Consider the following 27316-nt stretch of genomic DNA (forward strand, 5'->3'; position numbering starts at 1 on the left):
CCCTTTCCCCTCACACTCTGTCTCTCTCTCTCAAAAATAAACATTAAAAAATTATTAAATTCGGGGCGCCTGGGTGGCTCAGTCGGTTGAGCGTCCGACTTCAGCCAGGTCACGATCTCGCGGTCCGTGAGTTCGAGCCCCGCGTCGGGCTCTGGGCTGATGGCTCAGAGCCTGGAGCCTGCTTCAGATTCTGTGTCTCCCTCTGTCTCTGCCCCTCCCCCGTTCATGCTCTGTCTCTCTCTGTCTCAAGAATAAATAAACGTTAAAAAAAATTAAAAAAAAAGAATTATTAAAAAATAATTAAATTCAAAGAAGGAATATAAAAACAAAACAAGACAAAACAAAAAAAAACATTATTGAGATGTGGGACAAATCAAAGGAAACTAAAGTATGTGTAATAAAAAGTCTCCAAAAAAAAGAAGTGGAACAGAAATATATTTGAAAAAAGGAAATAAAAAACTTTCCAATTTTGAAGAGCTGTAAATAACATCTCTAAGAGCTCAACAACTCCCAAACACAAGACACATAAAGAAAACTACAGAAAAGCAATGTAATCAAATTGCCGAAAACCAATGGTGAGGGCAAAATCTGAATAGAACCCATACAAAATGACATTTTCCATGTGGAAGAACAAAGATACAATTTATACAAGATTTTTAGTGAGAAATAACTCATAAGAGAAGACACTGGAACAGCATCATAAAGTGCACACACAAAAAATCTGCAAACCCAGAATAGTATATGCACAGAATATATGTTTTAAAAAAAGAGTAATAGACTTTTTAAAGATATGCAAATGCTGAAAGAATTCAGCAGATCTGCATTAGAAGAAATACAAAAATTATTCCTTTGGGCAGAAGAAATTATGGGTCTATATGGATGAAAAAAGAACAGTGGAACTGTCAAATGTTTGGATACTTATATAAAATGTTTCCTCTTTATTAATTCTCTTTACAAGATGTTTAAATAAAAATAATTTTTAAAATGTGGAGATTAAAATGTGTAAGATGAGGGGCGCCTGGGTGGCGCAGTCGGTTAAGCGTCTGACTTCAGCCAGGTCACGATCTCGCGGTCCGTGAGTTCGAGCCCCGCGTCAGGCTCTGGGCTGATGGCTCAGAGCCTGGAGCCTGTTTCCAATTCTGTGTCTCCCTCTCTCTCTGCCCCTCCCCCATTCATGCTCTGTCTCTCTCTGTCCCAAAAATAAATAAACGTTAAAAAAAAATTTTAAATGTGTAAGATGACTATAAAATAATCATATAAAGACCTGTAAGGGAAAAAATGAAAGTAGGCTATTGTGAAGCTTTTATACCATGTTTAACATGGTATAATCTCACAGTAGATTGTGATAAGTCAAAGATGTATACCCTACACCTGAATGTGACCACTAGCATAGCAAATAGTGTAGCAATAAAAAGCTTCCAAAATGAAATAAAAATATACTGTTAACAAAACAAGCCAGTAAAAGGAGGAAGAGGAACAAAAGAAAAGATAGAAAAATAGAAAATTAAACAATACCATGATGGTAGTAAGCCTAACTACATCAATCAAATGTAAATAGTATAAACACCCAATTAGAAAGAAGAGATTTTCAAACTGGATGAAAAAATAAAAAGACCCACTATATGATGCCTAAAAAAAATGGATTTTAATGGAAAGACATACATAAATAAGTTAGAGAAAATTATGCAAAGCTAGCAATAATCAAAAGAAGAATGGAGTGGCTATATGAATATCAGAAAACAATTTAAGAGGAAAGACTTTTTTAGTGGTAAAGAAGCCAATTTATCCGGGCGCCTGGGTGGCGCAGTCGGTTAAGCGTCAGACTTCAGCCAGGTCATGATCTCGCGGTCCGTGAGTTCGAGCCCCGCGTCAGGCTCTGGGCTGATGGCTCAGAGCCTGGAGCCTGTTTCTGATTCTGTGTCTCCCTCTCTCTCTGCCCCTCCCCCGTTCATGCTCTGTCTCTCTCTGTCCCAAAAATAAATAAACGTTGAAAAAAAAATTAAAAAAAAAAGAAGCCAATTTATCAAGAAGGTATATCAATCTTAAAATTTTATTCAATTAATAACAATAAAAATATATGAGGTAACTGTGCAAAGTAAATAAAACACTTTTAAATAGCCCATATGTCAAAGAAGAGATAAAATAAATCTGAAAATATTTTGAGCTGAATGAAAATAAAAACACAACATATGTAAATGTTTGAGGTGCTGTTGTATCTGTAATTATTGGGAAATATATAGAACTAAATGTCTTCATTAAGAAAAATAAAATGACTCAAATGAATGACCTCAGCTTCCATTTTAGTAAAATAGGATAAAAACTATAAATTAAACACAAATTAAGTGTAGGAAAGGAAATAATAAAGAGTAAAAAAAAGGAACTAAATAAAATAAATAGAAAACAAAAAACAATCAAATAGGTAACAGAATAAGTGAAATCAAAATTTGGCTAACTGGGATGGCCATTAAATTAATAAAATTAATACTATGGGATGATAGCTCAATATAATACACTGCATGTAAAGATATTTGCTTCTTGTCCTTTAGGGATCACTAATATCTTATTCCAAAATTGTACTGAAATTGTATCAGATTACGACACTGATATTAATGGAGCCAGTTTAGAGAGAGGTTTCCTGCATCTAGACTAGTGTTTACTCAACTTATACATGATAACAACAATTTTCATTATAAATCAAAGGAATATGTATATAGTCAACATAAAACAAAAAACAGTAAAATAAATGTAATCAAAAATAAAATTCTTTTAACACATTGTTGTCATAATAACTACATATAATATATCACTCTAAAGGAATAAGTTTGTAAGTTGCCTTTTCTTAAAGGAATTAAGTGTTTTTATGTGTGTGTATAACAGATAAAGCAAAAAGATTTTCTTAGAGTGACAAACTATTCTGTATGATATTATAATAGTAGATAAATGACACTATGTATTTGTTAAAACCCATAGAACTCTAAAGCACAAAAAATCAAAATAATATATGCAAATTTAAAAAAATAGGAATTTGGAGAACTCAGGATAGAATTCAGACTGTGACAATAAAATCTAACTTTCAAGTGTATAAAATAACTTTATACAGCAGGGAAAGGTGCTGAACTAAGTAACTTTAGAAATGGGAAAGTAACTTCATGTAAGACCTATTATGTTGGTTTATAAATCTGTGTCTATGAGTGTATAGGTTAATAATTCAAAACTGAATTAAACTGAACCTGAAAAATTTAGTAAATGGATGCTTGAAGGTTGGGAGCAAGATTTGTCACCTCTGGAGTGGGAGATTATAGACAAGTAGGTGGGGAAGGAAAAATTATCCAAGTGGTAATGTTTTAGAGTTGGGGACATCAGAATGAACTTATATTACCTTAAAATATAGACACATGAATTTAGAAATATTTATAAATATATGTATACCCATGGGTTAGTATATACTCACGTATTTTGTTGCTTTTCAACTGAGAGAGCCTAGAACAAAAGACACTCCAATAACAATCAGCCAACATAGAACCCATATCTGGGATTTTAATATCATTATTCAATAAAAGGAATCAGGACTCCTTAGAGAAATGGCCGATAATCAAACTGGAAGAGGAAATACGTAAGATGAGCCAGGACTATCTTGCATTGCGAAAAATTTAAAAATTGCCTAAGAAACAAACAAACAAGCCACCCTACAGATAAGGGTATGTTAAGGGGAAACAGGAGGTAATAGAGAGATTGGCTCATGGCCAAACCAAAAACAACAACAACAACAGCACCACCACCACCACCAAAAACAAAAATAAACTAGTATTAGATTTTAATCCTTAAGATAAAGTCAGTATCTGAAAAGTTTATATTGACATAAATAAGTGATGGAATAAATAACTAAATTAGCGGCAAATCATGGGCAAATCACCTGTGATAAAAATTTTAAATAATTAAGTAGATTCTCCTTCCTCAAGGAGGTGGGGCATAATACTACACTCTTCATATCTGCTTGCACAGTGACTTTCTTCCAAATAGTATGAAATATGAAAAGAATGAAAAAGAATAACTTCACAGTGGGGAAACAAAATTTTTCAGAATTATATAATCTTTTGTTGTAGATAATGATTTTGGTAAGACTGGAGTATTTACTGGAGAAAGGAAAAGCACGGACACCAGAAGATGGATTTGAGAGCTATGTGTAGAACAGGTAAGATACGGCAGGGCCTCTTGAAGTAACTGGCTATGGGTGAAGATAGGAACCATGCATTTCTCTACATGTTTCACTCTCAATCCTATTTCTATAAGCCTAAAAATACTTAACATTTGTTTTTATCCTTAACTAGGTTAAGGATAACAAATACAGATGATTTTTCTGTTAGCAAACAGCATACACACACTCATAATACTCCATACATTTGAGCAATACTAGATATAATGAAAAATAAAGGCAATCCCATTTATTTATGTTGCTTTGCTAACCTATAACAAACTTGTCAAATAGCTATTGAAAATAAAATATTTTATTTCTATGAAGTCCTCCTTGCTTCTTTCATGATCATTATGTTAAAAGACCTATCATGTACATTTTATAACAGATCAAGAAAACTAATCAAATAGATCATAGATTTTTAATTATCTTTGCTTATTGCTAAGTGTTTATAGTATATTGGTATTCATATGGACTTGATCATAAAGTTGTAGTGAACTAGATTTGTCTTTACTAAGAATTATGTACTTTTAACATTTTGAAATATCAGCCAATTTGTTGTCTAACTTGTATTATTTCTAAATATCAACTGTTTGTTTGTTAAATTTAATTATACTTAAATATTTTGATTTTTATACATTTCCTAGATCCATTTTTATTCTCTGTTACCTACAAAACTGTGTATTTGCAGGATGTGGATGCATAATTATCTTATTTAAATTGTGTCTACTCTGAATGAATGTGATAATCCAAATCAACTTGTTTCACCATTTCAGTACTTATTTAAATTTATCAAGTGGCTCATACTCCATTAATTCAGAGACACAGTTTGTCAATTTGATTGCCTATCTTGTTCGTACAGCTGCTTGTTTTCATAATCCAGTTGTATATTAAGGTATTTGAGTCTGTAGTTACATGACCAATCTTGTTTATTTGCTGATGACTCTCTGCTTTAATAATTGAAGTCATTAGTGTATGAAATGTGCGTTTTGCAAACACCACGATCCATTACCAAACTCTCTGTTGGTACACTAATTATATAATCTATATTAAAGTGTTTTCATGAAAAAGATGGCACTATAGCATGAAGTATCAGTGTTATGGTATTTATGAACCAAAGGAAAATATACACCTTTCAATGTATATTGATATATATCTTTCATTAAAATATAAATTTTTAGGGGCGCCTGGGTGGCTCAGTCGGTTAAGCGTCCGACTTCAGCTCAGGTCACGATCTCGCGGTCCGTGAGTTCGAGCCCCGCGTCAGGCTCTGGTCTGATGGCTCAGAGCCTGCAGCCTGCTTCCGATTCTGTGTCTCCCTCTCTCTCTGCCCCTCCCCGTTCATGCTCTGTCTCTCTCTGTCTCAAAAATAAATAAATGTTAAAAAAATTTTTTTTTTAAATATAAATTTTTAGTGAAGGCAAACAATTCTTATCCTTTCTTTGGTGCATCTAAGAATTTAGTGCAAAAGAATATCTGGAAGTAGCAATCCAAGCACAGTGATTCCATGGTATTTTAAAATATACATTTCCTTTCTATTCTTTCTGCTTTGCCATGTTCAGCATATTAGCCAGTCTTTGTACATGTCACCTCATGCTTACATGTAGTGTAACCACTGCTGTTCCAGGCACTGCATTCTTGTTCCAGGTGGAGGGAGGGAAGGAAATGGAAGAGATGTAGGAAGGAGTAATGTTTACATTAGAAGAACAGGTCTTCCCTGCAAACCCTTAGCTTGCATCTTTGGCAAGAACAGTGTCACATACTTGCCACTAACTGGAATGGAGGTTGGAGAACTTGTGAAATGTTTTAAATAGACTGTATGTTTTATCTTATCTTTTTTTTAGTTTTTGAAATGCTTATTTATTTTTGAGAGAGACAGAGACAGAGCACAACTGGGAGAGGGGCAAAGAGAGAAGGAGATGCAGAACCAGAAGGCTTTGTAGGCTCTGAGCCTTCAGCACAGAGCCCTATGCCGGGCTCAAACCCACAAACCCTGAGATCATGACTTGAGCCCAAGCTGGACGCTCAACTGACTGAGGCACCCAGGTGCCCCTGTATAGACTTTATGTTTCAGAACAATTTTATTTTATTTTCTTTATTATTATTTAGTTTTGAGAGAGTGCATGGGGAGGAGCAGAGAGAGAGGGAGACAGAGGATCTGAGGCAGGCTCTGCATTGATCACAGAGACCCTGATGCGGGGCTCGAACTCAGAAACCATGAGATCATGACCTGACCCAAAGTGGGATTTACCAGCTGAGCCACACAGGCACCCCTCTTTTAGAACAATTTTAAATTTACAGAAAAATTTAAAAGGTTGTATGTTTTTTCATATACACACTCACCGTTTCCTCTAATATTAACATTTTACATTTTTAGGGTAAATTTGTTACAATTAATGAACCAACATTAAAACTGATATTTATAATTAGCTACACTTAGAATTTATTCAGAATATTTAATTTTACTTAATGTCTTTCTCTAATTCAGGATACCACTGTAAATTTGGTTGTTGTGTCTCACACTCCACTTGGCTGTGATAATTTCTCAGAATCCTTATTTTGGATGAACTTGAAAATCTGGGGGAGTAGAGGTCAAATAATCTAAAGGATACCTCTCAACTGGAATTTGTCTACTTTTTCTCCACAACCAGAGTGCCTTTATGTTTTTGAGAGGAGAAAGGTCAAAGAGATTAAGTATGCTTTTCATACCCCAAATACATGCTGTCAATATGATTTATTTTGGTTGATAGTGACCTTGATCACTTGTCTGAGAGAGTATTCATCAACTTTCTCCATTATAAATGTGCATTTTTAAAATTTCCATGCTATATTCTTTTTTTAAGTTTATTTATTTTGAGAGAGAGAGAGAAAGAATGAGTGGGAGAGGAGCAGAGAGAGAGGGAGAGAGAGAATCCCAAGTAGGCTTCGCTGTCAGCATGGAACCCCACTTGGGGCTTGAACTTATGAACCACGAGATCATGACCTGAGCCAGAATCAAGAGTCAGATACTTAATTGATTAAGCCAGCCAGGTGCCCCTCCATGCTATATTCTTTAGCAGGATATTCTACCCTCAAGATTACCACACAGTTTGGTATTTTTCTGCAAGAATGATATAGTTGGTTTCCTCCCCCACCTCATTTATTACTTATTCTATCATTTATTTATGTCAGCATGGACTCAGATATTTATTTTGTACTTTGAGTTATTAATAATCATAATTCATTTTGCTGCTCAAATTTTCCAGCTTTTGGTGTTGGGAAGTCCTTGGCTCCTGTGTCCTTTTAATATACCATGATTGTTGTATTTTTCTTTCTCTATTTTCTTTTTTTTTAATTTTTAAATTTTTAAAAAATTTTACCAAGGAGACTTGGTTGTTTTTAGTGGATACTGATAATAGAAATCAAGATTTGGATGCTAGGGATCTCACTGAGAAAGGGGTGTGTTTTTTTATGTGGGTTGTGTTTGTTTGTTTGTTTTGATTTAAACTCTTACAGATTACATAGCAAAGAAGTGTATCAATTAACTTGTTGATATAATATACACAGGTATATAAATATTTCTGTGTATAGCTATATATCCACATTAAACTAAATATGAACATATAGTGTCTCCAACTATAATTCATTGCCATTTGGATAATTCTAGTTTCATTTACTAGTAAATTACCATTCCAACAGTGAGAAAGCTTGCTCCCACTATCCACATCCACCAACCATTTAATTGTTCAGATTTTGAACTGGTAATTCCCTCTGATGAAAATGTTTCCCTTAAGATTATTCTTGGCTGGCATCTTTTCCCATAGCATATTTCAATTAATTTTCTTCCCCCTCAGAAAGGCTTTCCCTAACCAATTGAATTACTTGTGTTATCTGCTGCTTTCTACTTCATTCTTCATCATAATATCTGTGTTTTATATCCTTCTAGCTCATCTAACATCTCTGCTCCTTACATTTTCTTGCTTAATAATCTCTTCACTAGAAAATGCTTCTATGATATCAGAGAACTTGTTTGTTTTATTCTTTATCATGTCTCCAGCATATATCACTAGTTATGGCTCATTTTAATTTATAATAAGTATGTGGTGAATGAATAAAAAGAAAGAATATATTTTCAAGTGACATATGTAGTCTTTGAAGAATCATACCCATTCCTCATAATTTTTGTCCCATTTTAAAAACATGATTCAATTTTCATTCCTTAACTCAAAAGTCATTGTCTTCTTGAATACATTTAATTATTTTTTAATAATTTTTAAAATATTTATTGATTTATTTTTCAAGGGAGAGAGACAGCACATGCACGTGAGCAAGCAGGGGAAGGGCAGAGAGAGAGAGAGAGAGAGAGAGAGAGAGAGAGTCCCAAACAAGCTCTGCAATGTCAGCTCAGAGCATGACACAGGGATCAAACTCATAACCATGAGATCATGACCTGAGCCAAAGTCAAAAAGTCAGATGCTTACGAGGAGCCAAGATGGCTGAAAAACATGGAAGTTTTTTGTTTGTCTCACATCCATGGAATACAGCCAGACCAACACTAAACCATCCTGTACACCAGGAAAACTGATCTGAGGATTAACACAACAATCTGCACAACCTGAACCACAGAATTCAGCAGGTACGCGGCACAGAGAGGTGACCTCCTGGGCAGAAGCCGTGGATGGCAGGGAGCTGCTTTTGCGTGTGGAGAGAGGACAGAGACCAGGGCAGGGGAAGAATACGGTAAAAGCAACCCCCCCCCAAAAGCAGCTGGAGAGAAAGTAAAAGTGGCAACAGCCACAGGCACTGAACTAAAAAGGGAGAAAGGGGAAAGGGGAAAGGAGAGGGTTTAAATTCCATTAAGACTGTAAAAAAGGGGAGTGCAGAGTCTGAAACTCTGCAGCTTGATACCTGGTGGTGCTCTGGTGAGAAGGGCGATTCCCAGGAGCAAAGTGGAGTCCAGGGTTCTTCAGACCACACGGGGAGAGGCGGTTCCCCTGCTGGGAGGACACCTGGTAGAGGCTGTGTGGGTCCTCCAAAGGCAAGGCCCCAGTGGACCCAGGAGAACAACCACATTTGCTCGTGCTGGAACAAGGTTGCTAAGGGTGAAGCCTGGTGCCAGATGTGTGCTGTGATTATCCATAATCCCTGAAATGCTGCTGCTACACTATCTTGTGAACTTTTTCTGGGGCTGGCTGGCACCCAGCTGCAGTCTCTGGGCAACGGCAGCAGCATGGTCCCGCAAACGCTCCTGGGTATGGCTGGCAGCTGGCCATTGCTTGGTGAGACCCTCCTGCAGAGGGGCAGAATGGGCAAAGCCACAGTCCTTCAGAAGTAAGGGGTTGGTAAAATCAGCCACATCTGAAACAAAACTCAGGAGGGACAGGCTTCCTGGGGCTTGGTAACAGACAGTATAAAAGCAGGGAGTGGACAGAAGCCGAAGATGGAGGATGGGTGCACGATTGCTTATCAGGGAGAACAGAGTTCCAATACTAGAGACTGGGTAGCTGGGTGATGCCATTTTCATCACTCCCGCACATGAGCATATGCACCTACAAGCACCACAACAATCCATCCCAGTAAGCTAAAGCAGTGCCTTCTAGTGGAGAATGGAGCCATTACACTAAGCTCTTCCCAACTACGCCAACCTTGCTCTTGAGGAACACAAGTCTCTCTGCTTGCTTAGTTTATGGACTATAAAATGCTTCATAGTTTGACGTCTAGGGAAAATCAAGTAATTTCAGATGTATTTCAATCTGTTTGCCAGTCCTTCTATTCAATTTTCTTTCTTTCTTTTTTCTTTTTTCTTTTTTCTTTTTCATTTCTTTTCTTTTCCTTGAATACAGAAAGAGAAAAAATTCATTTTTACTTTCAGTTTTTATTAAAAATATTTTTCTTTAATTTTTTCTAGTCTATTTTTTACTTTTGTGTGATTATTGTCAAATTCTACTTTACTTCCGTCATTTCAGTTTAGTCTATTTCAGTGTATTCATTTTTTCAAAATTTCGAACGATTTCCTTTTTTTCCCTTTTCTTTCCCCTTTCTCTAATCTATAAAGCCCCTTTCAACACTCAGACCAAAACACACTTAGGATCTAGCATCATTTATTTGATAATTTTGTGTGTTTGTTTTTAATTTTAATATTTTAAAAATTTTTTTAATTTAAACTTTTTTATCTCATTAATTCCTTTTCTCCCTTCAAAATGATGAAATGAAGGATTCACCCCAAAAGAAAGAGCAGAGGAACAACAGCCAGGGACTTAACCAACACAGATACAAGCAAGATGTCTGAACCAGAATTTAGAATCACCATAATAAGAATACTAGCTGGAGTCGAAAATAGATTAGAAGCCCTTTCTGCAGAGATAAAAGAAGTTAAATCTAGTCAGGATGAAATTAAAAATGCTATAAATGAGCTGCAATCACAGATGGATGCAGCGGCGGTAAGGATGGACAAGCAGAACAGAGAATCAGCCATAGAGAGGACAAATTTATAGAGAATAACGAAGCAGAAAAAAAGAGGGAGATTAAGGCAAAAGAGCACGATTTAAGAATTAGAGAAATCAGTGACTCATTGAGAAGGAACAACATCAGAATCATGGGGGTTCCAGAAGAGGAAGAGAGAGAAATAGGGGTAGAAGGGTTATGTGAGCAAATCATAGCAGCAAACTTTCCTAACCTGGGGAAAGACACAGACATCAAAATTCAGGAAGCACAAAGGACTCCCATTAGATTCAACAAAAACCAACCATCAACAAGGCATATTGTAGTCAAATTCACAAAATACTCAGGCAAGGAGAGAATCATGAAAGCAGCAAGGGAAAAAAAGTCCCTAACCGACAAGGGAAGACAGATCAGGTTTGCAGCAGACCTATCCCCACAAACTTGGCAGGCCAGAAAGGAGTGGCAGAATATATCCAGTGTGCTGAATCAGAAAAATATGAAACCAAGAATCCTTTATCCAGAAAGGCTGTCATTCAACATAGAAGGAGAGATAAAAAGTTTCCCAGACAAACAAAAATTAAAGGAGTTTGTGACCACTAAACGAGCCCGGCAAGAAATTTTAAGGGGGACTCTTTCTGAGAGGAGTAAAGATAGAAATTTTAATATATATTGCTATATATAAATATATATATTTATAAATAAATATATAAATATAAATATATAAATATATAAATAAATATATTGTATATAAATATATATAAATAAATAAATTTATTTATATATAGATTTATTTATTTATATATAAATTTATTTATATTATATATATATATATATATATATATATATATATATATATATATATATAAATACCAAAAGCAACAAAGACTAGAAAGGACCAAAGACCACCACCAGAAACTCAAACTCTACAAGCAACATAATGACAATAAATTCATATCTTTCAGTACTCACTCTAAACGTCAATGGACTCAATGTTCCAATCAAAAGACATAGGGTAACAGAATGGATAAGAAAACAAGATCCACCTATATGCTGTTTACAAGAGACCCACTTTAGACCTAAAGACACCTTCAGATTGATAATAAGGGGATGGAGAACCATCTATCATGCTAATGGTCAACAAAAGAAAGCCAGAGTAACCACACTTGTATCAGACAATCTAGACTTTAAAATAGACTGTATCAAGAGATGCAGAAGGGCAGTATATCATAATCAAGGGGTCTATCCACCAAGAAGACCTACCAATTGTAAACATTTATGTGCCAAATGTGACAGCACCGAAATATATAAATCAATTAATCACAAACATAAAGAAACTCATTGATAGTAATACCATAATAGTAGAAGACTTCAACGCCCCACTCACAGCAATGGACAGATCACCTACTCAAAAAATCAACAAGGAAACAATGGCTTTGAATGACACACTGGACCGGACGGACTTAACAGATATATTCAGAACATTTCACCCTAAAGCAGAATATACATTCTTCTCCAGTGCCGGTGGAATGTTCTCCAGAATAGACCATATACTGGGACACAAATCAGCCCTAAGTAAGTACAAAAAGATCGAAATCATACTGTGCATATTTTCAGACCACAGTGCTATGAAACTTGAAATCAACCACAAGAAAAAATTTGGAAAGGAAAGTTCACTCATATGAGGACTTTAAGATACAAAACAGATGAACATAAGGGAAGGGAAGCAAAAATAATATAAAAACAGGGAGGGGGACAAAACATAAGAGACTCTTAAATATGGAGAACCAACAGAGGGTTACTGGATGGGTTTTGGGAGGGGGGATGGGCTAAATGGGTAAGGGGCATTCAGGAATCTACTTCTGAAATCATTTTTGTAGTATATGCTAATTTGGATGTAAATTAAAAATATATAATTTTTAAAAATTAAAAAAAAAAAGTCAGATGCTTAACTGACTGAGCCAACCAGGTGCTCCAGGCATTTAGATTATTTTAAAGTACTTGTATTTTTCTCCATTGAGAAATCTTAATCTTAATTATATAAATCTTAATTATATTTTAATTAGTCCTATTATCAGTTCTCATTTGTCTAATATATGAATTTTTAAAAAGGTAACTGTATATCTGGTTTTATTATACAACTTTAATTTCTCATCCAAAACAATTGAAAAACAATTTTAACACTTTCTAATTCTACTTCGCACCCCAGTATTTAACCAATTAAAATGTGATTTCTTTCTGCATCACATTAATGAAACTGTGTTATAAAGCTGTGCTTGTTCTATTGCCTATTTGTATCCAGTTTTGTGTTTGTAGCAAACATTGTGATATAGAATAAAAATTACAATGAAACTAAATGGTTCTTTTTTTCCCATTATATAAGAAAAATATCATTCATTACAAATTCTTAATCTTGCAACTGGTATTTATTATATTCATATGACATTGGTTGAATAAATGACTTAATAAATATAAAGGATAATAGTTTAACACTTTAGAGTTTCTAGAGTACTTTTTTATTTAAACATCAAATTAAATCAGGTCACAAACTGGTATTATAAGAAAATAATTAATAGGTAAGAATCATTTCCTTTGGAATAGTATTGAAGTTAACTCGCCAAAATTATATAAATTCCAAAGTCAGAACAACAAATCTACATCTTACTGAGGGGCAAAGTGATGAGTTATATTCTTTTCTTTTCATCTTTATTATTGATATACCTTGGTATTAATTATTTGTATTTGACTGAAATTTTACATAAATATACTAACTATGCATATGTTACATTGTAAATTTTATTAAGTATATATTGGTTTGGTTTCTTATCACTAAAACATGCATTTATTCTCATATTTATGTATATTATGTATTAAACATAATTGACATCCTTTATGCTTTTATAATAAAATTTAAAGTTTAAAAACTTATAATTTAATCCCTGACTTTCATGAGGTACAGCCCTTATAGTAACTATACTTCTGATGCATGAACAAACTTATCACTGACAACTTAACTTTCTATAATTTATGGAATTGCATGATATTACATTTTTGCAACATTGATAATTTTTCCATTTAATTATACTTAAAACCTTATTATAGTACTTATAGACTTTAGGTACTTTTGAAATTTTTACTTTTAAAATTGTTCTATTAATGTTATTATTCCTACTTTAGATTCCCATGAAGAGCAAAATAAGTCTTAGCCTAAACATAGGGCAATATTACTTTGGTTGGTTGATAATTCATAAGACAAAAGCTCATAGTTATATACTTAAACTTTTAGCTAATGGGATAAATAAACAGAACATCCTATAAAATATACTTTCTGGGTGATTGAAAAGCTCACTTTTTCTCAGAAAAAATCATTATTATTATCCAGAAAGATTGAAGGCAATCTTTATTTCTCTTATTACACCATACCTTACTTTAGACATTTTTTACCATGTTAAATAATATTATCTTTATTGAAATGGTCAGTAGTGTGTAAGATTAGATAATATGAGGAATATAATATAGTTTGAATCCAACTGTCAATAGATGGACTTCTTCCAAGCTGATTGTATTATTTGAATAGTATATATCCAATACATGTCCTCATTCAGAAACAAATTTAATCTGCCAACCACTTTTATGAGCCAGGAATACAAAGAACATTAAAAAGTAAAGCCAAATCTTTGACAGTTGACATTTTAGTGGGGCAAAAGAGACTTTAAAAGAACCATATAATGGGCATACAACAAAATAGCTACGTAAATAGTACAATGTGAACTGTGAACTTGGTAATATCTTCCCAGGAAACTTCATCCCTGGGCAACTCTCCACCATGGTATCATGCTAAATAAACCTTGGAAAAAGATCTCTGGTGACCAAAGATGTAAAAATAATAATGTTTTCAGATATATGTAGCAAATGAACTTCTACATACTAACACCACCATCTCTGAAATTGGACATAGATTTAAGATTCTGGGTTAGGTCAAAAGTGAGGAATTTACCACTCCATAATTCACCAGAGGTTAAAAATGTAAGAGACCCATTAAAGAGATAACTTATTGGACAAGAATCATTAGTTGCATATTGCAAAATGTTAATTTCTTGTATATGAAATTTATATGAAAATTTCTATTTATATGAAAATTGCCAGGTCCGTCATTATTTGAGAGAGTGGTACACCATAGATAATTTTAGACATAAATGATTTAAAATCTCTATTTGTTTATATATAACATATATAAATACAATAAACAAGAATAGATAGTATATGGGCACCTGGGTGACTCAGTTGTTAAGTGTCTGACTTAGGCTCAGGTCATGATCTCATGGTTTGTGGGTTTGAGCCCCGTGTTGGGCTCTGTGCAGACAGTTTGGAGCCTGGAGTTTTCTTCGAATTCTGTGTATCCCTCTCTCTCTCTGCCCTCCCCTGCTCTCTCTCTCTCTCTTTCTCTCAAAAATAAACATTAAAATTTTGTTTTTAAGAATAGATGCTATAAATGTCGTTTTAAAATTCAAATAACTGGTAAGGAAGGGTAAAACTCTCACTATTTGCAGATGGCATCATACTGTATATAGGAAACCCTAAAGAATCCACCAAAAAATTACTAGAACTGATGAATTCATTAAAGTCGTAGGATGCAAAATCAATGTACAGAAATCTGTTGTATTCCTATACACTAGTAATGAAACAGCATAAAATGAAATTAAGAAAACAATTCTATTTACAATCACACCAAAAACAACAATATATCTAGGAATAAACTTAACCAAAGAGGTGAAAGACTCGTACTCTGAAAACTATAAAACTATGATGAAAGAAATTCAAGTCAACACAAAGAAATGGAAAGACGTTCCATGCTCATGGATTGGATGAGCAAATATTGTTAAAATGTCTATATACTACTCAAAGCAATCTACACATTTAGTGCCATCCCTATCAAAATATCCACAGAATTTTGTTGATAGAACAAACAATCCTAAAATTTGTATAGAACTACAAAAGACTTTGAATAGCTAAAGCAACCTTTTTTTAAAAATTTTTTTAAATGTTTATTTACATTTTAAGAGAGACAGAGACAGAATGAGAGTGGGTTAGGGGAAGAGAGAGAGGGAGACACAGAACCCGAAGCAGGTTCCAGGGTCTGAGCTGTCAGCACAGAGCCTGACACGGGGCTCGAACTCACAAACTGTGAGGTCATGACCTGAGCTGAAGTTGAACACTCAACCGACTGAGCCACCCAGGTGCCCCGAATAGCTAAAGCAATCCTGAAAAAAAAAACAAAAGTGGAGGTATCACAATTCCAGACTTCAAGTTATATTCCAAAGTGGTAGTAGTTTAAAGTGGTATGGCACTGGCATAAAAATAGATACGTATATCAATGGACCAGAGCAGAAAACCTAGAAATAAATCCATGGCTTATTATATGGTTATGGTTATTTATATGGTTAATTATCTCTGACAAAGTTGGAATGAATATACAAAGGGAGAAAGAGAAGTATCTTCAACAAATAGTGCTGGGAGAATGGGACAGCCACAGGCAAATGAATGAAACTGGACCACTTTCTTTCACTATATGTAAAAATAAACTCTAAATGGATTAAAGACCTAAATGTGAGACCTGAAACCATAAAAATACTTGAAGAGAACACAGGCAGTAATTTCTCTGACACTGGCTGTAGCAATATTTTTGTAGGTATTTCTCTCGAGACAGGGAAATAAAAACAAAAATCAACTATTGGGACTACATAAAAAGTTTCTGCACAGCAAAGGAAACAATCAGCAAAACTAGAAGGCAACCTACTGAATGGGAGAAGGTATTTGCAAATGACATATCCGATAATGGGTTAATAACCAAAATATATAAAGAACTGATATAACTAACACAACACTGAAAATAATAATGATAGTAATCCAATTAAAAATGAGAAGACATGAACAGACACTTTTCCAAAGAAGACATACACATGGTCAACAGACACATAGAAAGATGCTCAACATCACTCATGATCAGGCAAGTGCAAATCAAAACTACAGTGAGCTATCACCTCACACCTGTCAAAAGGCTAAAATAAAAAACAAAGAAACAAGTGTTGGCAAGAATGTGGAGGAAAAAGAACACTTTTGCACGATTGGTGAGAATACAAATTGGTGCTGCCATTGTAGAAAACAGCATGGAGGTTCCTCAAAAAATAAATTTAGAACTACCCTATGATCCACAAATCACACTACTGGGTATCTACCCCAAAATACAAAAACACTAATTCAAAGGGATACATGAACCCTTATGTTATTACAGCATTAATTATAATAGACAACTCTGAAAGAAACTCAAGCAAAGAAAAAAAAAGAGATACACAAATGAAGAAAAAGACTCTTAAATTTTTTTAATGTTTATTTTTTATTTTTGAGAGAGTGACAAAGAGTGCAAGCAGAGAGAGAGGGACATACAGAATCCAAAGGAGACTTTAGGCTCTGAGCTGTGAGCACAGCATCCAATGCAGAGCTCAAACATGAACGGCGGAGATCATGACCTGAGCTGAAGTCGGATGCTTAACTGACTGAGCCATCATGGTGTCCCAAAAGACTCTTAACTATAGAGAACAAACTGATGGTTACCAGAGAGGAGGTGGGCAGGAGGATGGGAGAAATAGGGGATGGGGATTAAAGAGTACATTTATGATGAAAAATAAAATATAAAAAAAGAAAAAGGAAAAAAAATTAAAGTATAATAATGTATGTCCCAGGCAAGATACAGAACATTAACAACTTGGAAGTTTCCTTTTTTTTTTTTTTTTTAAATTTTTATTTGAGAGAGAGAGGGAGCACTCAGCAGGGGAAGGGCAGAGAGAAAGAAGGAAGAGAGAGAGAATCTTAAGCAAGTTTACATGAACAGTGAGGAGCTTACATGGGGCTCTATCCCATAAGCCTGGGATCATGACCTGAGACAAAAATCAAGAGTCAGATGCTCAGCCAACTGAGCCACCCAGGAGCCCTGGAAGAGTTGTTTTTTCGTTTGTTTTTGTTTTTGTTTTTGTTTTTTTATCCTTCCTATATTATAACCAGTACTCTCTTCCACATTAATATTACTAAATTTTAGATATTTTCACTTACTTCTTATGTTACCAGGCATGTGTATAACCCTAAATTATAAACAATTTTGCCTACTTTTGACTCTTACATAAAGAATATCATTCTGTTATATTTTATGTGTCTTTTCATTTCTTTTGTCCAGAATTAATTTTTTAGATTTGCTTAGGTGGATGCTAGAGCAAATTAATCTTCAAAATTCTGTGGAATTTAAATGTATGATCACAAATTTTCTATTTTATAGTATGTTTCATTTTATCAGTAGTAAGAAAAATTCCAATTTCACTGAGAATTTCCAATTGTAAGCAAATCATCATACTGTTGAGAGTTCTCATTTTTTTTCTAACCCTCACAATTAGAGATTTAAACTAGAATTATATATTTTAAAGTCTGGTGAACATAAAATGGTATCTCATTTTGTTAAAATTTGTATGTTCTTGATTATTTATGAGGTCAGGTATTTTATTTAATGTGTTGGCCACCCATGATTATTAGCCTTGAATAATCTGTCCTTAACTAATTTGTCCATTTTTTAAACAAACTCGTGTTTGCTTTTCTTCTTCTTTATGTCTTCTAGATGCTATAAAATTATCAGTAATATGTGTTTTAAATATATTTTTTTTTAGTCCAGTGCTTTCTGGTCATTCCTGACATCTGAAAGTTTCTCTTATATTCCTACAAACAAAGCTATGATTTTAAGTAAAATCTTCCTATTATTTTGTGTGTCTATAAATGAAGTTTCTGTATAATCATAATAATGTTTCTGTATGCATAAAGTGAAATGTCTGTCTAGTTTGTCCTAATGTCAGAATTAAAAGTCATGGAAGCATTTATTATGTAATTTCAGGTCAAGGAAATCTATATCTAACACAGTGGCTTGATGACAAGATTGTTAATTTCACATTCCTTTATCTGGTAAAGCAAACAGTTTGGCTCTATCAAAACTCTGTGCAAGGCCAACTTTTCAATGTTACAATGGAGTGGATCCAAATGAATGTAAGATTATGGGAAGACAATGTTGGTTCCCTATGCTTCAGTAAATAAAATGATTTTGAAATGTTAACATAATTGATTTGTTCTGTCACTGGATTCTCTGACAAATATGTATGTGTATAAGCTTTTATGCTATTCTGAGAATTTGTAAAATTTTTCTAAAGTAGTTATGCTTTGACATGATATGGTATTTCTCTGGATGTTTTATACTCTTCAGAAGTTCATCATAGAGGTCAATCCATTATGTTGAGCCTTACAGAATGAATATTTTTGCATGATGTAGAAAGTAGCAATGGCTTCTCCTACATAAAATTCTATTTAATTGCGAATATAAGTGAACAAAATAATTTAAGATATGCTTTCAAATTTGAACTGAGGTAGTCTTATGAAATTTTTAAACTCTTATGATATTCTTTTATATTTTCACAACTAATAAGTTATTTTCTTCAGATGTAAAGGGAAAAGGAAATTCTTTTTAAAAATTTTTTTTTAGTGTTTATTTATTTTTTAGAGAGAGAGAGAGAGAGAGAGAGAGAGAGACAGAGTGCAAGTTGGAAAGTAGCAGAGACAGAGGGAGACACAGAATCTGAAACAGGCTCCAGGCTCCGAGCTGTCAGCACAGAGCCTAAAGGGGGGCTTGAACTCACTAACTGTGAGATCATGACCAAGCCAAAGTCAACCGCTAAACTGACTGAGCCACCCAGGTGCCCCAAGGAAATTTTTTAATTAGTGAATATATTTTTCTTTCTTTGAGATTATGCTTTAATCTGTATTAAAAAAATTAAATTGGGGGCGCCTGGGTGGCTCAGGCGGTTAAGCGTCCGACTTCAGCCAGGTCACGATCTCGCGGTCCGTGAGTTCGAGCCCCGCATCGGGCTCTGGGCTGATGGCTCAGAGCCTGCAGCCTGTTTCCGATTCTGTGTCTCCCGATCTCTCTGCCCCTCCCTCGTTCATGCTCTGTCTCTCTCTGTCCCAAAAATAAATAAAAAACGTTGAAAAAAATTAAAAAAAAATTAAATTGTACTATTCTGACTTTATCAAAAATATAATAAAATATGATAATGCAACTATTTTTAAAAGCAATAAAACAAATATTCTCTGGAGTTTTATCTAGAAGTAAGAGCATATAATTCACTTCTATTTCTTCTTAACCGTACATTCTTTACTCCTGTATTTATTTAATTGATATAAATATATTCTTACTCCCTCAACTTCCTGATTTTAAAATATAGAATATGAGTTTTGATTTTTACTAGAAAAGGGGGATTATGATAATTTTATCAGATAAGGTTTATATTTCTTGATAGGATTTGCTTCACCATCATGTGATATGATCAAAGTTTGAAGCAACAGTTTCCATTGTTATAATACTGAATGTTTACTTTGTTCTAAAGATGTTGATGAGAGGCACCTGGGTAATTGGTTAGGTTGGTTAAGTGATGTACTCTTGATTTTGGCACAGGTTATGACCTCACAGTTATGTGATCAAGCCCCACTTCAGGCTCCTTGCAGAGCATGGAGCCTGCTTGGGATTCTTTCTCCCTTTCTCTGCCCCTCCCCTACTCATTCTCTCTCTCTCTCTCTCTCTCTCTCTGTCTCTCTCTGTCTCTGTCTCTATCTCTCAAAATAATTAAACATTAAAATATTGATGAAAGAAATTTTATTACTTTTTGTAGTGTAGATCTTTATTTATTTGATTTTTTTGTCTGATAACTACAGATAAGTAAAAGACATTTAATTCTAATTTTTTTAAGTTTATTTATTCATTTTAAGAGAGAGAGGGAGAGTGCTAGCCAGGAAGGGGAAGAAAGAGAGGGAGAGCACTAGCAGCAGCAGGGCTGAGAGACAGGGAGAGAGAGAATCTCTCTGTCAGCACAGAGCTCAATTACACAAACTGTGGAGCTCAATTCCACTAACTTTGAGATCATAAATCTTAGCAGAGATTGAGAGCCAAACACTTAACTGACTGAGCTACCCAGGTTCCCCAAGACATTTAATTCTAATTAAGAAAATGAAAATGTTCTAGTTCAGGAAGTCAAAGAAGTTTTTGTAGAAAATTTGTTATCTGATTCTTTTCTTTAAATTATTTTCTAAACAAGTAAGTATGAGAATCACAAAGACGGTGAGGAATGAGTCTTAAACAAGCATTTAATTTAATAAGTGCATGTTGAGTACAGAGTGGGCTACATTAAAAAAATAAGTTTTCTTTCTGTACCTACATATATGGGCATGAACGTATATATACAGAAACCTATAAAAATACCCTTAAGAATCTTATGAAGCAATGGGCATCAACTAAAAAAATGATAATTTGCATCCATCTGCAACACATGATTTTGTAGTTTTTTCTTAGGAGATTCATAGACTCTCATGACACCTGTCAAACTCTGAGATGGAGTTTAACTATCTCTGCTCCAAAGATGAACAATTTTGTTTGGAAACAAGAAGTACTCTCAAATGAGGAGGAATACCATCAAATGTTTCAAATGTAGATACTTTAGAAAATATGAAAAACATCTTTGGATCTTCCCAGGGAAGAATGGAAAATAGGCAGCATAGAGGAAATATTTTCAGATAAGCATTAAAAAATATATTTTGTAACTATATATAAATAATATAATTTTACTTGACTCTTGTAGTAAAACATGGGGATACAGACTATAAAATAAAAATGAATAATAATAGCACAGATACCATCATTTGCAGATAGTTACATTGGAACATTTTGTATATGTTTTATATTTCTGTACTTTAATGTGGGTATTTGAAATAAGCATTTTAACGTTTTTTATTTATTTTTGAGACAGAGAGAGACAGAGCATGAATGGGGGAGGGGCAGAGAGAGAGGGAGACACAGAATCGGAAGCAGGCTCCAGGCTCTGAGCCATCAGCCCAGAGCCCGACGCGGGGCTCGAACTCACGGACCGCGAGATCGTGACCTGGCTGAAGTCGGACGCTTAACCGACTGCGCCACCCAGGCGCCCCGAAATAAGCATTTTAATGGTATCAGTTACATTACACAATTAGGGCTATATACTATATTTATATGAATTATTTTGAACTCTGTATATCTTTATTATTTACTTATTTTTATGTTTCTGCTGAGGCAAATCCATGTTTATCAATGGGCTCCTCTAGCATTGGTGAAAAGTAAATCAGGTTCCTTCTAACATAAGGCACAAGACAGGGACTTTGATCTTCATTTATTTTATCCAATACTGTAATGTAGGTACTAGCCATTATAACAAGACTATAAAAACCTACACATAATTTAGAAAGTTGTGCAACTGTCTGTATTTTATGATATTATTGCTTATGTGGAAAATACTAAGGAAGGTATAAAAATAATCTCCTAGCATTAATAACTACTTTAACAAGGATACAGAAAAACAACCAGTATACAAAAATCAAGTGTGTTTTTGTGTACTAAAGAAAAGTGAAATACTATCTCAAAAATTAATTTTATAAATTTTTTAAAAAATTTTATTTATTTTTGAGAGAGACAGAGATAGAATGCAGGTGGGTTAAGGGCAAAGAGAGAGGGAGACACAGAATCCGAAGCAGGCTCCAGGCTCTAAGCTGTCAGCTCAGAGCCCAACGTGGGGCTCGAACTCACAAGCTGTGAGATCATGACCTGAGCCGAAGTCGGATGCTCAACCAACTGAGCCACCCAGGCGCCCCTCAAAAATTCATTTTATATCAGTGTAAAAAAAATATAAAATACATTAGGGAAAACTTAAGAAAATATGTGCAAGGTATCAAGATTTTCATATTAAAATTTAGAAAGCATTGATAAGAGAAATTAATACAGACTCAAATAAATGAATGGAAGGATATGCCATGTACAGAAATTAGAAGATTCAATATTATGGTGATGTCAATTCTTCTGAAATTGGTATATAAATGCAGTGCAATCTGCCTCTCGCCAAAGAAAATAGATTTTTTTCTTTTGATAGAATCTGACAAGTTTACTCTATAAATTGTATAATGATGGAAACTACAGAAGAATGGAAAGGTGCTTACAATTAGACAAGAAGAAAATTGCGACACAATAACTGTTTTTAAAGAGTATATAACATTCATTTTGCAAATTATATAATAATTTAAATCTATTAATGCTAATTTGCTAAATAAACCATGAGGCATATTATTTTGCAGTCTACAAAACTTGGTTAGTTTGTACTGTCTCAGCTACAACTATTCCCATTGTTGTGTTATATATGCTAAACTGTGTTTGGATGCTTGGTTGTTCTGTACATCTAAGCATTTTCCATCAGCTTTTATCTTGACTTGGAAAGATTTTCACTTCTTTTATATGAGTTGTCCTTCATTTTTGTCTTATCTAAAGCCCCTCTGAATCTATTACTTGAATTTGATTTTTTTAAACGTTTTTATTTATTTTCTAGACAGGGAGAGACAGAGCATGAACAGGGGAGGGTCAGAGAGAGGGAGACACAGAATCTGAAACAGGCTCTAGGCTCTGAGCTGTCAGCACAGAGCCCGACACGGGGCTCGAACTCACGGACCGCGAGATCATGACCTGAGCCAAGGTTGGCTGCTTAACCAACTGAGCCACCCAGGCGCCCCTGAATCTATTACTTGAATTTGAATACTCCAATTATTATTTGTTTATAACATTACTTTTTAGAAAATGATATTTTCCTTCTGGATGAGTTCCATGAATGCAAAAGATACATCTTATCTTTTTGTTGTTATTGTTTGATACTCTAACGCACATAGTGAAGTGCTCAATGAATGTCGATTTGGTGGAATTGACTAAAAAATATAAAGCAACCCCCCCCCCCCGCCTCCTTTATTCATACTGAGGTTTAAATGAATGCCCACTGGATTCACTGACTGTGTTCTAAGTGAAGAAATCCTTAGTGACAATTATCAACTTATCTGCATTTCCCTTAATATATAACTTCAATGGTTGTGGTTTTTTTTTTTTTTTTGCATTAAGACAAGAATAAGAATTAAGAAGTGCTCAAATGTGAACTAATGCATAGCAAATTTTCATGGGTTTCTTCTAGAAGGCAGAGTCATAAAGAGACATTCTATGTTCTTTCAAAGAACATATCTAGAAACTCTTGAAACTCAAGAGTGAGTTTTATTTTCTCTATGGAAAATAATTGCTAGAAGAGAGAATTTAGGAGGGGCTGAGATACAGGAGGAACCATCTATTATAAGCATGCATTAGGCTTGGTGAGGTTTAAATAAATTGAATAGTACTGTAAAATTTGGTACATCTATTTTCTATGCTCAAATTTTGAAAAAAATGATTTGAAAACATGAATACATTGATATCATTTGCATTTCCTTTGCTCTACCTGCCATTGGCTTCCTTTGTGGTATCTCAAAAAATAAATACATCTGTTTAAGTTTTTTTTTAATGTAAAATTAAATAAAGATGAAATCTTCAGGCCAAATGAGGTCAATTTCCCATGGTGCACTGAGGTTAGCATATGCTGTATTATATAATTTAAACAATTCTCCCCTTTGTATACTTGGATCAAAGGCAGAATGAGTTAGTTGGTAATTGCCTTTTACTACGTGTTCCAGAATCAAGGTTGACTAATACAGTGACAGGGGTAGAAAAACTCAAAGGTCATCTTGGTTAACCATGGAAATAATTTTTAATGTAGTTTGCATCTAATACCTATCACTTACACATAATTACAAAAGACAAATAAATGATTTCCACAGTGTGACTGAATCATCTTTTGTGACCATGGCCTTGACATCAGAAAATTCTGATGTCATATCACTCAGTCTTTCCAAATACATATGAAGTCTGGCTTTCTTTACACTTTTTAAAAGTTTCTTTTCTCTTCTTTTCTTTTCTTTTCTTTTCTTTTCTTTTCTTTTCTTTTCTTTTCTTTTCTTTTCACTTAAATTTTAGCTAGTTAACGTACAGTGCAATGTTAGTTTCAGGAGTAGAATTCAGTGATTCATCACTTACGTACAACATCCAGTGCTCATCCAAACAAGTGCCCTCCTTGATACCCATCACCCTTCTAGCCCATCTCCCATCTACCTCCCTCCATCACCCCTCAGTTTGTTCTCTATTATTCAGTTTCTTATGGTTTGTTTCCCTTTCTTATCTTCTCCCTGCTTCCCACATGTTCATATGTTTTGTTTCTTCAATTCCACATATGAGTGATGAATGGATAAAAGAGTTGTGATATACATATACAATGGAATATTACTGAGCTATCAAAAATAATAAAGTTTATTTTCTGTGTTGAATTTAAACGTATTTACCATAGCACTGTTGTAGAAGATAAGTTATTTTCTCATTATTTAAATATGCCACATTATCAGATTTGATGTTTTGTTTCAAAAATAAGCTTAGATCTATATGCCAATTTATTTTTCCTGTGCTGTCAATTTATTTTTTTTCTCCTTAGTTTCTTTAATGGAACATCAAATTTTTTAAAAGAGGCAATCAAATGTGGTATAATATAAATGAAAGTGAGATTAGTACTCATAGTAGAAGATAATTTGTCAGACAACATATGTATTTTCCTAGTGTTTCTCAGATTAATCAATTACTTAAATCTAAAATATGTATTTGGATATTTACCTCTCTCAGATACTCATCTATATACTGGAGACATACAGGGGTAGAGAATAAAGGTGTGGTTTGTTTTCTGGTTCTACAGTATGAGTGGAGGGAATAGGAATTAACAAGGAAATAAACATATTAGTTATTTCAAATAGTGATAAACATTACAAGGAAAATGAAGCAGAGACATGTGATGGAAGTGAATGAGCATGCTAATGGTATTGCATGGTTGTTGAAAGTTTCTAAATAGATGTCATTTTTCAGGTTGGCTTTGGATTAATCATTGGCTTTGAAGAAGCCCAGTTTAAGGAGGGAACAAGTACAAAAATCCTGAAGCGAAAGTGTTGAAATTGCACTGAGAAATACTAGAGTGTTTCAAGTCCCGAAATGGTACGACCTTATACAATTTTTGAAAAGTCATTCTAGTTGTTAAGTGGGTCAAAACGTGGTGGTAAGTTCATATATGTAAGTGATACATGTGAAGTGATGCTTTGGTGAAGATGGTATCATGGAGAAGAGTGAAGTGAAATAATTCAAGCTGTATTTTGATGATGGAGAAAAGTTTTGTTGATAAATAAGTGGAAATAAGAGTAAAGGAGAATATAGACATAAAATATCTAAACAGATAAAATATTAACTTATCTTTCAAATTTCCCATTTGGTTTACTAAATATTTAGTGAATTTTAGTATTTCTTAAAATAAGCAAAACACCAGGTTTTAAGTTTTCAGTTGGAAGACCTAACTTGTAACTAATTATTGAAGTCAGGCTGAAAGAGCCATTTTTAATCATCTTAAGCCAGTCCTGGGAATCAAAGCATACTTAGCTCTAATCCGATTGCTGACATTGACCCCTTTTTTTGCCTTTAGAAAATTACTTAATCCTTTTGCTTACATTTGCTGTTTGTAAAATGAAGATAATAAGGCACTATTATATTAAGTAGAAATGCTATCAAATAAAACAGTAAGCTGACATCTCAAACATACAAAATTTATTTTGAAACATCCTACTTTTTATGTGTTTGAGAAGTATTGCTAAAAAGTAAGCAAAATGAATTAAGTTTCATAAATTTATGTTATATGAGTCATCAGTTAAAAACAAAGAAACGTAAATATTTGTGCTAAAACACAACTTATTTAAAAATAAAAACTATATTCCTTGAAAAGGTTAGCACTTTTGTTATGATTATATTTAAGATATGTGGCAGTAAACCTCTAAATCAGCTTGAATTAATGTGTAGTGCATTAATGAGAAACTTGTCTTTTTTTCCTATGGATATAAATACTAAAAAAAAAAACAGCAAAAATAAATCAAAGTAAGAACAAAACCAACTTTCTCCTCTAAACAGAAACTAACCTTTTTTGTTTGTCTGTTTGTTTTTAGAAAGAATCATCACTTATGAATATAGAATCTCTTCTGGCAATCAAGTGACTAATGTTAGGGGTCACAGGGTTTTCATAATCAAGATTTCACCACACCCATACCTGAAGTCACTAATGACTACTCCTAATAGTAACACTTTCCCTGGAGCAAGAGGAAAAGCTGGCAACAAGAGTTCACTTAACCATATCACGTATTTCCAGGCTGTAACATAGGGTTAATAAAAAGTGAGAAACACTAAGAAGATCTATAATTAAGTCCAAATATTCAGAGATATAAAGTAAGTGATCATGAAGCAATTAAACTGGTCAGTAATTTTCTATTCAGTTTCATTTTGTAGCTTCACCTACATGGCACTTGCATTTTCCATAGATATTTTATTGTAAATAAAGTCAATATCAAGCACAATGTCCATATGACATGGATATATAAAGGGGAATGCCCTGTCTGTATAATAAAAGTAGTCAACATATAGTATCCACTCATAATTGCTTAGCCATTAAGGTAAATGCTTTAAATACACAATTTCATTAAATTTCACAAGATTCATATGGTACTCCTGCAAGGGTAAATCTTATAATTACCTATTTTAGTAGTTGAAAAATCTGACACTCTAATTTCAATGACTAATGTTATACAGTAGGTGAATGGTTTAGTTATTAGTCAAACCCAGAGCTTTCTAAT

This window comes from Prionailurus bengalensis, chromosome A1 (assembly GCF_016509475.1).
Source record: "Prionailurus bengalensis isolate Pbe53 chromosome A1, Fcat_Pben_1.1_paternal_pri, whole genome shotgun sequence".
Lineage (NCBI taxonomy): Eukaryota > Metazoa > Chordata > Mammalia > Carnivora > Felidae > Prionailurus > Prionailurus bengalensis.